Source organism: Nothobranchius furzeri, chromosome 14 (assembly GCF_043380555.1).
Source record: "Nothobranchius furzeri strain GRZ-AD chromosome 14, NfurGRZ-RIMD1, whole genome shotgun sequence".
NCBI classification, from domain to species: Eukaryota; Metazoa; Chordata; class Actinopteri; order Cyprinodontiformes; family Nothobranchiidae; genus Nothobranchius; species Nothobranchius furzeri.
Window position 1 is genome coordinate 40,466,105 of NC_091754.1, and position 10,725 is coordinate 40,476,829.

The window sequence follows — 10,725 nt, forward strand, 5'->3', positions numbered from 1 at the left end:
TTCATATGTGATGAGAAAGAGATTTTTTTTACCTCTCATCACTGCCTTTTCTGCCTCCTAGAGAACAGATGCTGATGCTCCAGGCAGGTCATTATGTTCTAAATATAAAGCCCACTCCTTTTTAAAAAAATCTATAACCCCTTCGTCTTTGAGCAGTGATGTATTAAACCTCCAGTTTTTGCTTGGTGGGATTGTCGTCTTGTTTACCAGAGTTAAAGAAACCGGAGCATGGTCACTGACAACTATGGGGTGTATCTCAGTGTCTGAAATGTCAGCCAACAATGAGCTGCTGACTAGAAAATAATCCAAACGTGAATGAGAGTGATGGACATGTGAGAAAAAAGTATACCCTCTACAGTTAGGATGAAGAGATCGCCATGCATCACAAAGCCCATAATGATTCATGTACTGTTTAACTATATTAGTGGATTGCCAATCGCGCTGTCCCAGCTGTACTGAGCCTGTCTGTTGAAGAATTCATCCAAAAATTAAAATCGCCTCCAAGTATAAGTGGACAGTCCAAGTGTTCGGAGAGTAAAGAGAAAAAATTATGAAAGAACGAAGGGTCATCAATTTTTGGACAGTATATGATGACAATACATAAGCTTTGATTCTGTACAGATATTTTTAACATTATAAATCTACCCTCTGGATCAGAGATTGTGTCCAATACTGTGAAATTGATGTTGTTGTGTATTAAAATAGCTACACCTCTTTGCCTAGAGTTATAGCAGGCAGAGAACATGCTGGGATACTCAGGTGTTGTAAGTTCATCTGCGGATGTGGCAGATCTACGAGTCTCTTGTAATAATATTACGTCTGCTTGCACTCTCTTTAGCTAATCAAAAATCTTTAATCGTTTCTCTCTGGAGCCAGCTCCATGTACGTTCCATGAGACAAACCTTAGTGCACCCTTAGATGTGTGTGTGAGTAGCTAAAATATTACGCCTTCATGTGAATAAGATGGAATAAGTATCTAAATGTATAAAATAGTATGTTAATAAATAACAGAAAAGTAAATAATAATAATAATAATAATAATAATAATAATAATAATAATAATAAGAAGAAGAAGAAGAAGAAGAAGAAGAAGAAGAAAGATTCAACAGTGTTTGTGGTTGTATTATTTGACGCGTAAATTATGATATTGTGCTGTGGATTTAATATATATATTTGTGTGTGTGTGTGTGTGTGTGTGTGTGTGTATGTAGTCTGACGCAGTGTTGGAAAGTTGTGTGGTTGTGCCGTACAGGTGTAAAGGTACAGAAGCAGGTAAAGAGGAAAGGAAAATACAGATACAGGTTAAAAAAGAAGAAAGAACTTAAAAGAAAAGGTGATAGGGGTGTGAGGTGGTGATGAACAGGTGATCTTATCATCTAGAAAACGGATTTAGCAGCTGTTTAATCCTGACATGCTCAACCCCAGTGAATCCTGATAAGAATAATAAATGTCTGACCTGATGTTGGCTAATACAGCCAGTCTGTCACTCCTCGCTCCTTGTAAAGTTTATTGTCCACATAAAGCTTATCCACCGAGATGACAGCTCTCTTCCCATCCTGGATAAACTTTTTACGCAGCGGAAAGAGGACTCGGCGCCGATCCAGGATTTCCTTAGGGAACTGGTCATTTACGCTGAAGTCTTTTCCTTTGAGCTCTCTTCCGTGACTTTTAACAAGATCCGTCTGCTTAAAATGTTCAAATTTAGCTACGATGGGACGAGGTCTTGTGCTGTCCACTCTTTTAGATCCAAGGCAATGTACCCGGTGAAAGGTGATGTTTTTTTACCGTTTCTTCGGGTATCTTCATTTGGGTCTGGAGAAAGATTTTTTATCGTTTGCTCGCAGTTCTCCGCCCCTCCCGCCTGCTCCGGCAGGCCTGCAAACACCAAATTATCCCTCATGCTACGGGCCTGAAAGTCCAAAACAGCCTCTTTCAGAATCTTGTTGTCCAGGGTGATCCGCGTCATTCCCTCTTCCAGGGAAGAAACAGACTCCTGCAGAGATACGTTCTCAGTGGCGAGCCGCTCCACCTGCCCCTGGCTGAACTCCAGAGACTGACAGAGGTTCTGAAACTCCTGGTGTAGAACCTCAAGCAGATGAAGTCGCCCCTCAAATCCCAGAAGCCGTTTATCTATAGAATCTAATAATTCCAATATGTCCTTACGGGGAGATGAGGCCTCAGGCGAGTCCTGAGGACGGCTCCTCTTGGTCTCAGGTGTTTCAGGCTCAGCTGCTGATTTCTTCGGACCCATAATGAATAACTCAAAAACTTCGTCAATATAATTTAGTAAACTTTCTAACTTTTCTTCACTTACCTCCAGATTGAGTGAGTTATACTTACCAGATTATTTTTTGCGTTGTCAGTAGATAAATTAGTCAAAAATGTGTCTTAATTGTTTGTGGATGTTTGCTAACGAGCTGCCATCAGCTTCAAACGCTGCAGTGTATCCGATGATCGGCCGTCAGCGCTTGCTCAGCTCCTCGGCCCCAGGCGATTAAAAGGCTTCTGAAGAGCTTGATCAGCTGCTGCATTGGGTGTGTTGGAGAACAGAAACAATGAAAACATGCTGGATACTGGCTCTCCAGGACCAGGAGCGAGTACCACTGCTCTTAAATAACAATGGAAGTTGCATTTCTGCTTGTTGCTGTGATTCAGTTTAGTGTTTCCACATCTTTTATCTCCATGCTAACTTTAAATCTGTTTCAGGAATAGAAATACATCCTCACAAAATAGTAATTTGTGCATTTTCAGTAAGATAAAGTCAGAATTTCACTGAGTGGAGGCAGCTGAGAAGAAACATTCAGTGTAATGTTTAATTTGAATATTGTTCATTATATTGGTAAAATAGTCACGTAGTTGTGGGTGTCTGAAACCCATCTAGCTTGGTTTCTAAATTTGTGTTTGCAAAAACCAAAAAGAAGAAAATCAAAATTTTCCCATCACAACACTTACAGTTTGTAGAGTTTGACAGCTGCTGTGAAAAACAAACAATATCCAGGTGAAACTGGAAAAATAGAATATGGTGCAACAGTTAATTCATGTCGATTATTTCAACTTAAGATGTGAAACTAATCAACGAGACAGACTCATCCAGGCACAGCCAGATATTTCAGCCATCTTTAGTTATAACTGTGATGATTATGGCTTACATTTGATGAAACCCCCAGAAAGGCAAGGATAGGACAGTGGAGGGTTTAAAAGTGCAAGGAGCAGGTGGGAGCGGGTCAGGCACAGGTAAGCATATCCAGATGAGGTGAGGACATCAGTCCCAGGGATGGACAGCGTTACAATGTCAGACAATTAGAATTTTGTGAAAAGGTTTGATATTCTAGACTCAAAGTGTGACGCTCTCGCCAGCGGATGATTCCAGAACACCTACGGAGGTTCCTGAGCCTTTAGATAGTCTCTCAGTCTGAGTCACAGTACTGACATAAATGGACTTCCTACACCTGTAAGTTTCAGCTGTAGGTGTAGGAAGAGGTAGACCCAGTCCCAATACTTCTACTTCTGCGCCCCACAATTTAGCATTCCTGCCCGTGTGGGTGTGCAGGGTGTCCCAATTCTCAAGTGTGGACAGTGGCCACGCCCCTTTGCATCCTTGATCCGCACTTCCCACAACCAACAACAGCCTTCCCCGTCATGAGTCAAGACTCCTGTGAAGTGACAGAGAGACGTAGATCTGTCAGTCTTTTCTAATCCTCCTATTTTCTATCAGAAGCTAATGCAGCAGATAGGTGTAGGAGACTATTTTCATGTTCAGCCTGTGTGGAAAATTGATATTAATCAGAAAAAATCTCTAAGGAATGGGTTTTCAGTTATCCACACCTTAAGTTACTAACATAGGCACGTCTGCCTCAGAGTATTTAAATACCTGGTACAGGCATACTACAATAGGTATGTGATATTAACGATTATTTAACAAATAATGATTAGATTTATTCTTTGCATTAAAATTTTAAATATGAAGATGAAGGATGTCGGATGAAGACAGAGTCTGAGGTTGATGAGCTAATCAATCGGAGTCGTGTCAGTCTTAATTGACTGTCTGGAGTACCAAACATAAATGCTCCTGAGAACATTTCTGCTGTGTTTCTAACAACTTTGTAGCCAACACATTCTCACTCCCAAAGCGTCAGATAATGATGCGTGACCAAGCGTCAAAATATGACAATTAGGGAGCGTGTCAGGAGAGGACGCGCAGGGACTCGTGTCACCGGGGCGGGGGCGTCAGTATCCGACACCCGTGGTGGCACGGACATTAATCCTCGAACCTCTAGCGATCTAAGCTTCCCCTCACCCCCATCCTAACCTTAACTCAGTAATTTCTAATTAAGCTTTGCATGCGCACCCTAGTTAAGGTTAGAATGGGGGTGAAGGGAAGGTAAAGAAGTTCACAAGACGGTCAAATGTCCGTCTCACCGCGGGCGCTGGTATCTGACGCTCTGGCACAGCGCGTCCCTGCGCGCTGGGGCACCCTGATGGTCATATTTTGACGCTTGGTCACACGCGTCACTGTGACATTTGGAAGAATAAAAGCCAGAAAAACATGAAAATCATTAAGATCCACCCTCTGTGGACAAGGAGTGCCTTCAGTAGATTTTATGGCCTTTTTAAAGCTCCTTTAACTTGGGCAGAGCTGAAGCTGACTCGGCCGGATTACTCTGGCAGCTTGTCTGGCGGTGTTATTATCGGATTATGATGACTGACAGCCAGGGAAGGAAGAACGCTCATCTGCAACTCACAGTGCTCTCAGATTATTCTAAACACAGCACAAACCTGAAAGAGCAGGAGCGGTGGAGATGTCCGTGTAGAGCAGTTACACGGAGACGTTATCGTTCATTTAAGCTGTTTTTACATGACCACATGTAACAAACACTCTTCTATTGCTCTCAGAAAACACCTGAGCTTCTTTCACAAGACCTTAAACACACAGACACCAAACACCTGTAATTTTTTCTGCACTCCAACCAATCCCCATCATTAGCTGTAGCTCAGTGTCAGGTTGTCTGCAAGTGAAGCTGGTGGAGACTAAACACGGCTCCTCTCCTCCTACCGAGTCTCTGAGCTAACATTTTACCTTGTTGGAGCTCACACGTGACTTTTAGAAGAGTTTAGAGTAAAGTTAAAGTCCCATCAGTTGTCACACGCGCTGATGTGTGTGCAGAATTTGTTCTCCGCATTTGACCCGTCCCCTGGGGGAGCGGTGAGCTGCAGACACTCTACCACTAGGCTGTTTGGTACGACCCAAAACATGTGTGATTCTGTCCTGATTCACCTTTTATCCCCCATGTTTAGTTTATTAAATCTATGTTTTATGACTGAACTTACAAAATGTACAGAAATTCAGCGACAGAATATAAAAGTGGATGCTTAAGATGCAATGTTGATGTGAACGATTCAATGACACGTTTTACTTAATTTTGGGAAGTACCCCTGTAAACACCAAAAACTCACTTAGATCTCAAATTCACGCTTTATTTCATCACCTAAAATAAATTGGTGCTTTATGCATTCATATGATAACTGATGTTGATGATGAAGTGTCTGTTATTGACTTGTAATTTCCTTGTGGTTAATCTGGAAGCTGCAGCAGATCCAACACAGAGCTAACCAGCTAACTTCAACTAAAGAAATAATAAAATTAGTAAATTGTTTGTATGGATACGGCACTTTTCTCGGGTTCTACAGCCCCCCAAGACGCTTTACACCACCGTGGTGGGTCGGGCGTCAGATGGAAACGATCTTGAATACAGGGGGGGAATCAATGACCTTGTCAGCTGTTCTGAACAGATCCATCTTTGCATCAATGCCATCAAGACAAAGAAGCTGGTGATTGACTTCAGCAAGAAGTCACCCCTAAATCTCTGGTGGACATTCAGAACATTGAATCAATGGAGTACGAATTCCACTGATATGAATGTGCTCTACAAAAGGCTCTAAGTCATCCTCACCTGCTAAAGCAGCTGAGATCTTCTGGGGTGAACAAGTCTCGTTTAAGGACCTTCTACGACACTGTGGTAGCATCTGCTGTCTTTTCTGCTGTGGACTGCTGGTGTGGGGGAATGGCAGACTGGGACAGGGGGAACTTAACCAACTGGTCAAGAGGGACAGCTCTGTCCTGGTCTGGGAGGAGAGGAGAGGATGTTGTCTCAGCTGACATCCATTCTGGATAACTCCTTCCACCCAGTGCATGAGACAGTACGAGCACCGAGCTGCTCGTTCAGCAGTAGACTCCTACACCCACAGTGTAGGAAGGAGCGCTACAGCTGGCAGCTGTCCGACTCCATAACAGTTTAGTACTGGTTATTTATGCATCTCCTGCTTACCTGACATATAATCTGTTTAGTTGCTGTTACCCATTCTCAGCTTGATTGTACGGTGCATACGTCACCAGGATCATTCACACACACCCCACACCTGAGTACAAACTTCTGTACATTGTTATACACATTCCTGTGATTTTAACCAGGACACACATATTTTGTGTGATTGATAGCTGGTGTGTATAGGGCTATTTTCTGTCTTCTTTTGTATTGCTTTTGCTATAAGAGCTGTGTAACACTATTTCTCATTCATGGGATAATAAAGTTCTATTCTATTCTATTCTATTCTATATTTCTGGGCTCTATTTCCCTGGTTTTGCTGCCTCCCCATCAGCGTCATCTGCCGCTGCTGCCGCTGCTGATTACAGGGAAAGTAAGGAAGTGGCTAAACATTTATATCCTTTATACACAAACGGTTAGCAAGGTCTAAACAACTACAGCTCATGATCCAGATGGATCGCACATCACAGCTTCTAAAGACAATCAGACAAACACAAGATCTAAACCAGCTCTGTATCTGGTTCTCTGAACTCCTTGGCTGTGACTACTAACCCTTAGAGAACACATAATTTAGTCCTTTGAAAAATGAAAGTATGCATTAAAGAAAGAAAGCTAGTTGGTACTGATGAACTTGTGTGATTGTAGGTTCAAATCTCTACTGAAAAGAAGGAAAAACAAATTGTGATGCTGTAGATGCACCACTGAGAATCCACCTCACATTTCAACCGTTTCGAATGAAATGAACGTACAGAAAGTTTTGGCAACCTTGTTAATCTTCATGATTTTCCTGTGTAGATTGTTGGTTGTTGCGATACATTATTTCAGTTAAATTCATCATACGGGGGCACACAGTGATATATGAGAAGTGAAACAAAGTTTATGGGATTTACAGAACGTGTGCATTAATTGTTTAAATAAAATAGGTGCATGAATTTGGGCACCACAAATAGAAATGAACTCAATATTTAGTAGAGCCTCCTTAAGCAAAACAAACAGCCTCCAAACTCTTCCTATAGTTTCCAATGAGAGTCTGGATTCTGCCTGAAGGCATTTTGGACCATTCTTCTTTACAAAACATCTCCAGTTCAATTCAATTCAATTCAATAATTTTATTTCACTCAAAATTTAAATATACAAACTGTCAAATCAGAATACAATTGCCAACCAGAATATAAGCATTCGAGTGAAATGGGGGAGGAAGAAGAAAAAATCTTATATGACCTACCCCCTTTAACTAAGACAAGATAAATTACAAAAAGTACAAAATGGCCTTATACACAAAAAGTAAACCGCTCTCTTTCTTCCACAAATAATATCAATACTAAAACATTAATCTTCCATCCTCAACTCACCAAATCATATGATTTTAGCATTTTATCTTCATACATTTTTTTCAATTGATCAGTAATTGTAAATTTTTTTAATTCATCATCCAGGTTATTCCATAATTTCACACCATATATTGAAATACACATTTGCTTTAATGTAGTACGAACAAATATCCTTTTAAACTCTGGTTTCTGTCTACTCTTATCATTTTTTGGGATCAAAACAAAGAACCTTTGTAGATTAGTTGGCAGTAAATTATTTCTAACCTTAAACATAATTATTAAAATTTTCAAGTTAACTAAGTCTTTGAATTTCACAATTTTAGATAGAACAAAATTTTTGTTAGTATGTTCTCTTGGATTTGCTTCATATAGAATTCGCAAAACTTTCTTCTGTAACCGAAACAAAGGATTACTGTTTGTTTTATACGTATTGCCCCAAACCTCAATACAATAAGTTAAGTATGGTAAGATAAATGAATCATATAATGTCTGAAGCATTGAAATTTCTAGAAAACCTTTGACTTTGTTTAAAATTCCCATACTTTTAGATATTTTTTGTTTTATATATTTTATATGGGATTTCCAAGTAAGTTTATGGTCCAAGAGAACCCCTAAGAATCTGACTTCATTTACTCTATCAATTAAAAAACCATCAATAGACTATGTAACTAAATAATTTGTTTTTCTGTTACCAAAACCATGAATTTTGTTTTATTCCAATTGAGAAATAATTTATTGTCATTAAACCACTTCTTAAGTTTAGACATCTCACCAACCATATTTTGAATAATAATTTCTAAATCATTTCCAGAACAAAATATATTCGTGTCATCAGCAAACAATATAACTGTGATACTTTGGACACATGACAAATGTCATTTATATATAGAATAAAAAGCTTAGGGCCCAACGCTGGCCCCTGTGGGACACCGTGTGTAATCTCTAGTGAATCTGAAATTTCATCGTCTAACTGTACAAATTGATTTATATTGGTCAAATAACTACTTAACCAGTCATGGGCGATTCCACGTATCCCATAATCCCTCAGCTTGGAGAGTAAAATACTATGATCTAATGTGTTGAATGCCTTTTTTAAATCAATAAACAAACCCACTGTATATTGTTTTTTTCTATTGCTGATGAAAGTTCTTCACTTAATTCCAATAAAGCCAGGGATGTAGATTTATGTGATCGAAACCCATACTGACTCTCACTCAGGAGGTTTTCCTTCTCAATAAAGTTATCTAGTTTCTGAACAAACCATTTCTCAAGCACTTTAGAAAACTGAGAAAGCACTGAGATTGGTCTATAATTATCAAACTTATGTCTATCACCATTTTTTTATATTGGAATTACTTTTGCAGTTTTCATTTTTCCTGGAAATGTACCGCTAAGAACAGACAAATTACAGATATAAGTGAATGGTTTAACAGCATAATCAATAGTTTTCTTTACAATCATCATGTCAATCCCGTCACAGTCTGTGGATGTTTTATTTTTACTTTTCCTAACTATCGTCAAAACTTCATTTTCACTTACATCCCCTAAAAACATAGACTGTAAAATTTTGCTCCCTCCTTGTATTTTCCAGCTTCATTAGTTTGTGTTTCCAGAGATTTGGCCAAACTTGGTCCTATTTTTACAAAAAATGAACTAAGTTTATTCACCACCTCAGCTTTATGGGCTCGACACACGGGAGGCGACATCGCCTCTCCTCCATTCATTTTCAATGAGACATGCGCGACAAAGCGATAATCGCGGGTCTCCCTCCTACCAAGCGAAACGCGAAAAACGTGCGTGTGAAATTTTGCACTTGTGCACGTGTCGTGCACGGACGACCCAGCGGCGCGATCCCAGAAAGTTGAAACATTTTCAACTTTTCATCGCTGTCGCTCGGACGAGGACCAATCAACGGAGGTTTCATTCACTGACCAATGAGCGGACATAATGCTCCGCACATCTCTGAGCAAACATGAAGGAGAAGTTGATTATTATTATGTTTTATATAGTAAAATCAGAAGTAAGATTTCACAAAACTCTAGCAGCACCTTGCAAAACATCATATCTACCACTTTTTAAACTCTGAACCGCTTAAATAACCTTAATTACCTCCAACCTGACACAGCCAATCACAACAACGGAAGTTTCGATTTCGCCATGGAACAGAACACGTAGACGGCTTTGCCGCTGGCCGCTGCCGCGGATCGCCTCCCGCGTGACAGGTAATAAAAGCGACAGCGACAAATTTAGCTGATCGCGGTCGTTTGTCACCTCCCGCTCGACACACGGGAGGCGATCCGCAGCAGCGGCCAGCGGCAAAGCCGTCTACTTATATCACTAATTAGGAGACCACTGTTAGCTGTCTTATCAATTTCACTTGTATAAATATTTTCTATTAATGTAGCACAGGTACTGGTGACTCTAGTAGGCTGAGTGATCACAGGATATAAACTCCTGCTGGACATCACATCCATAAGTCTCTAGTCATTTTGTTTCTCTGGTTAAGTAAATCAATATTGAAATCTCCACATATTAACCAGGATTTGTTGTCATTTAATCCATCTATGAGAGTTTCACATCTTTCTTTAAAACATTGCAAATTGGAGCCAGGTGTTCTATATATACAGGCTACAGGTTCATTCAGGTCTGATGCTTCTGAGCATGGACGGCTGTCTTTAACTCACACAGAGATGTTCTATAATATTCAGGTCTGGGACTGAGATCTACCTGTTCCTCTGCATGAATGCCTGAGTAGATGTTGAGCAGTGTTTAGGATTGTTACCTTGCTGAAAGATCCATCCCCGGTGCAGCTTCAGCTTTGTCACTGATTCCTGAACATTGGTGTCCAGAATCTGCTGATATTGAGTAGAATCCATGCGTCCCTCAACTTTAGCAAGATTCCCAGTCCCTGCACTGGCCACGCAGCCCGCAGCATGATGGAACCACCACCATGTTTTATTGTAGGTAGCAGGTGCTTTTCTTGGAATGCTTGTTCCTCCATGCATAAAGGCCCTTGTTATGCCCAAATAACTCAGTTTTAGTTTCATCAGTCCACAGCACCTCGTTACAGA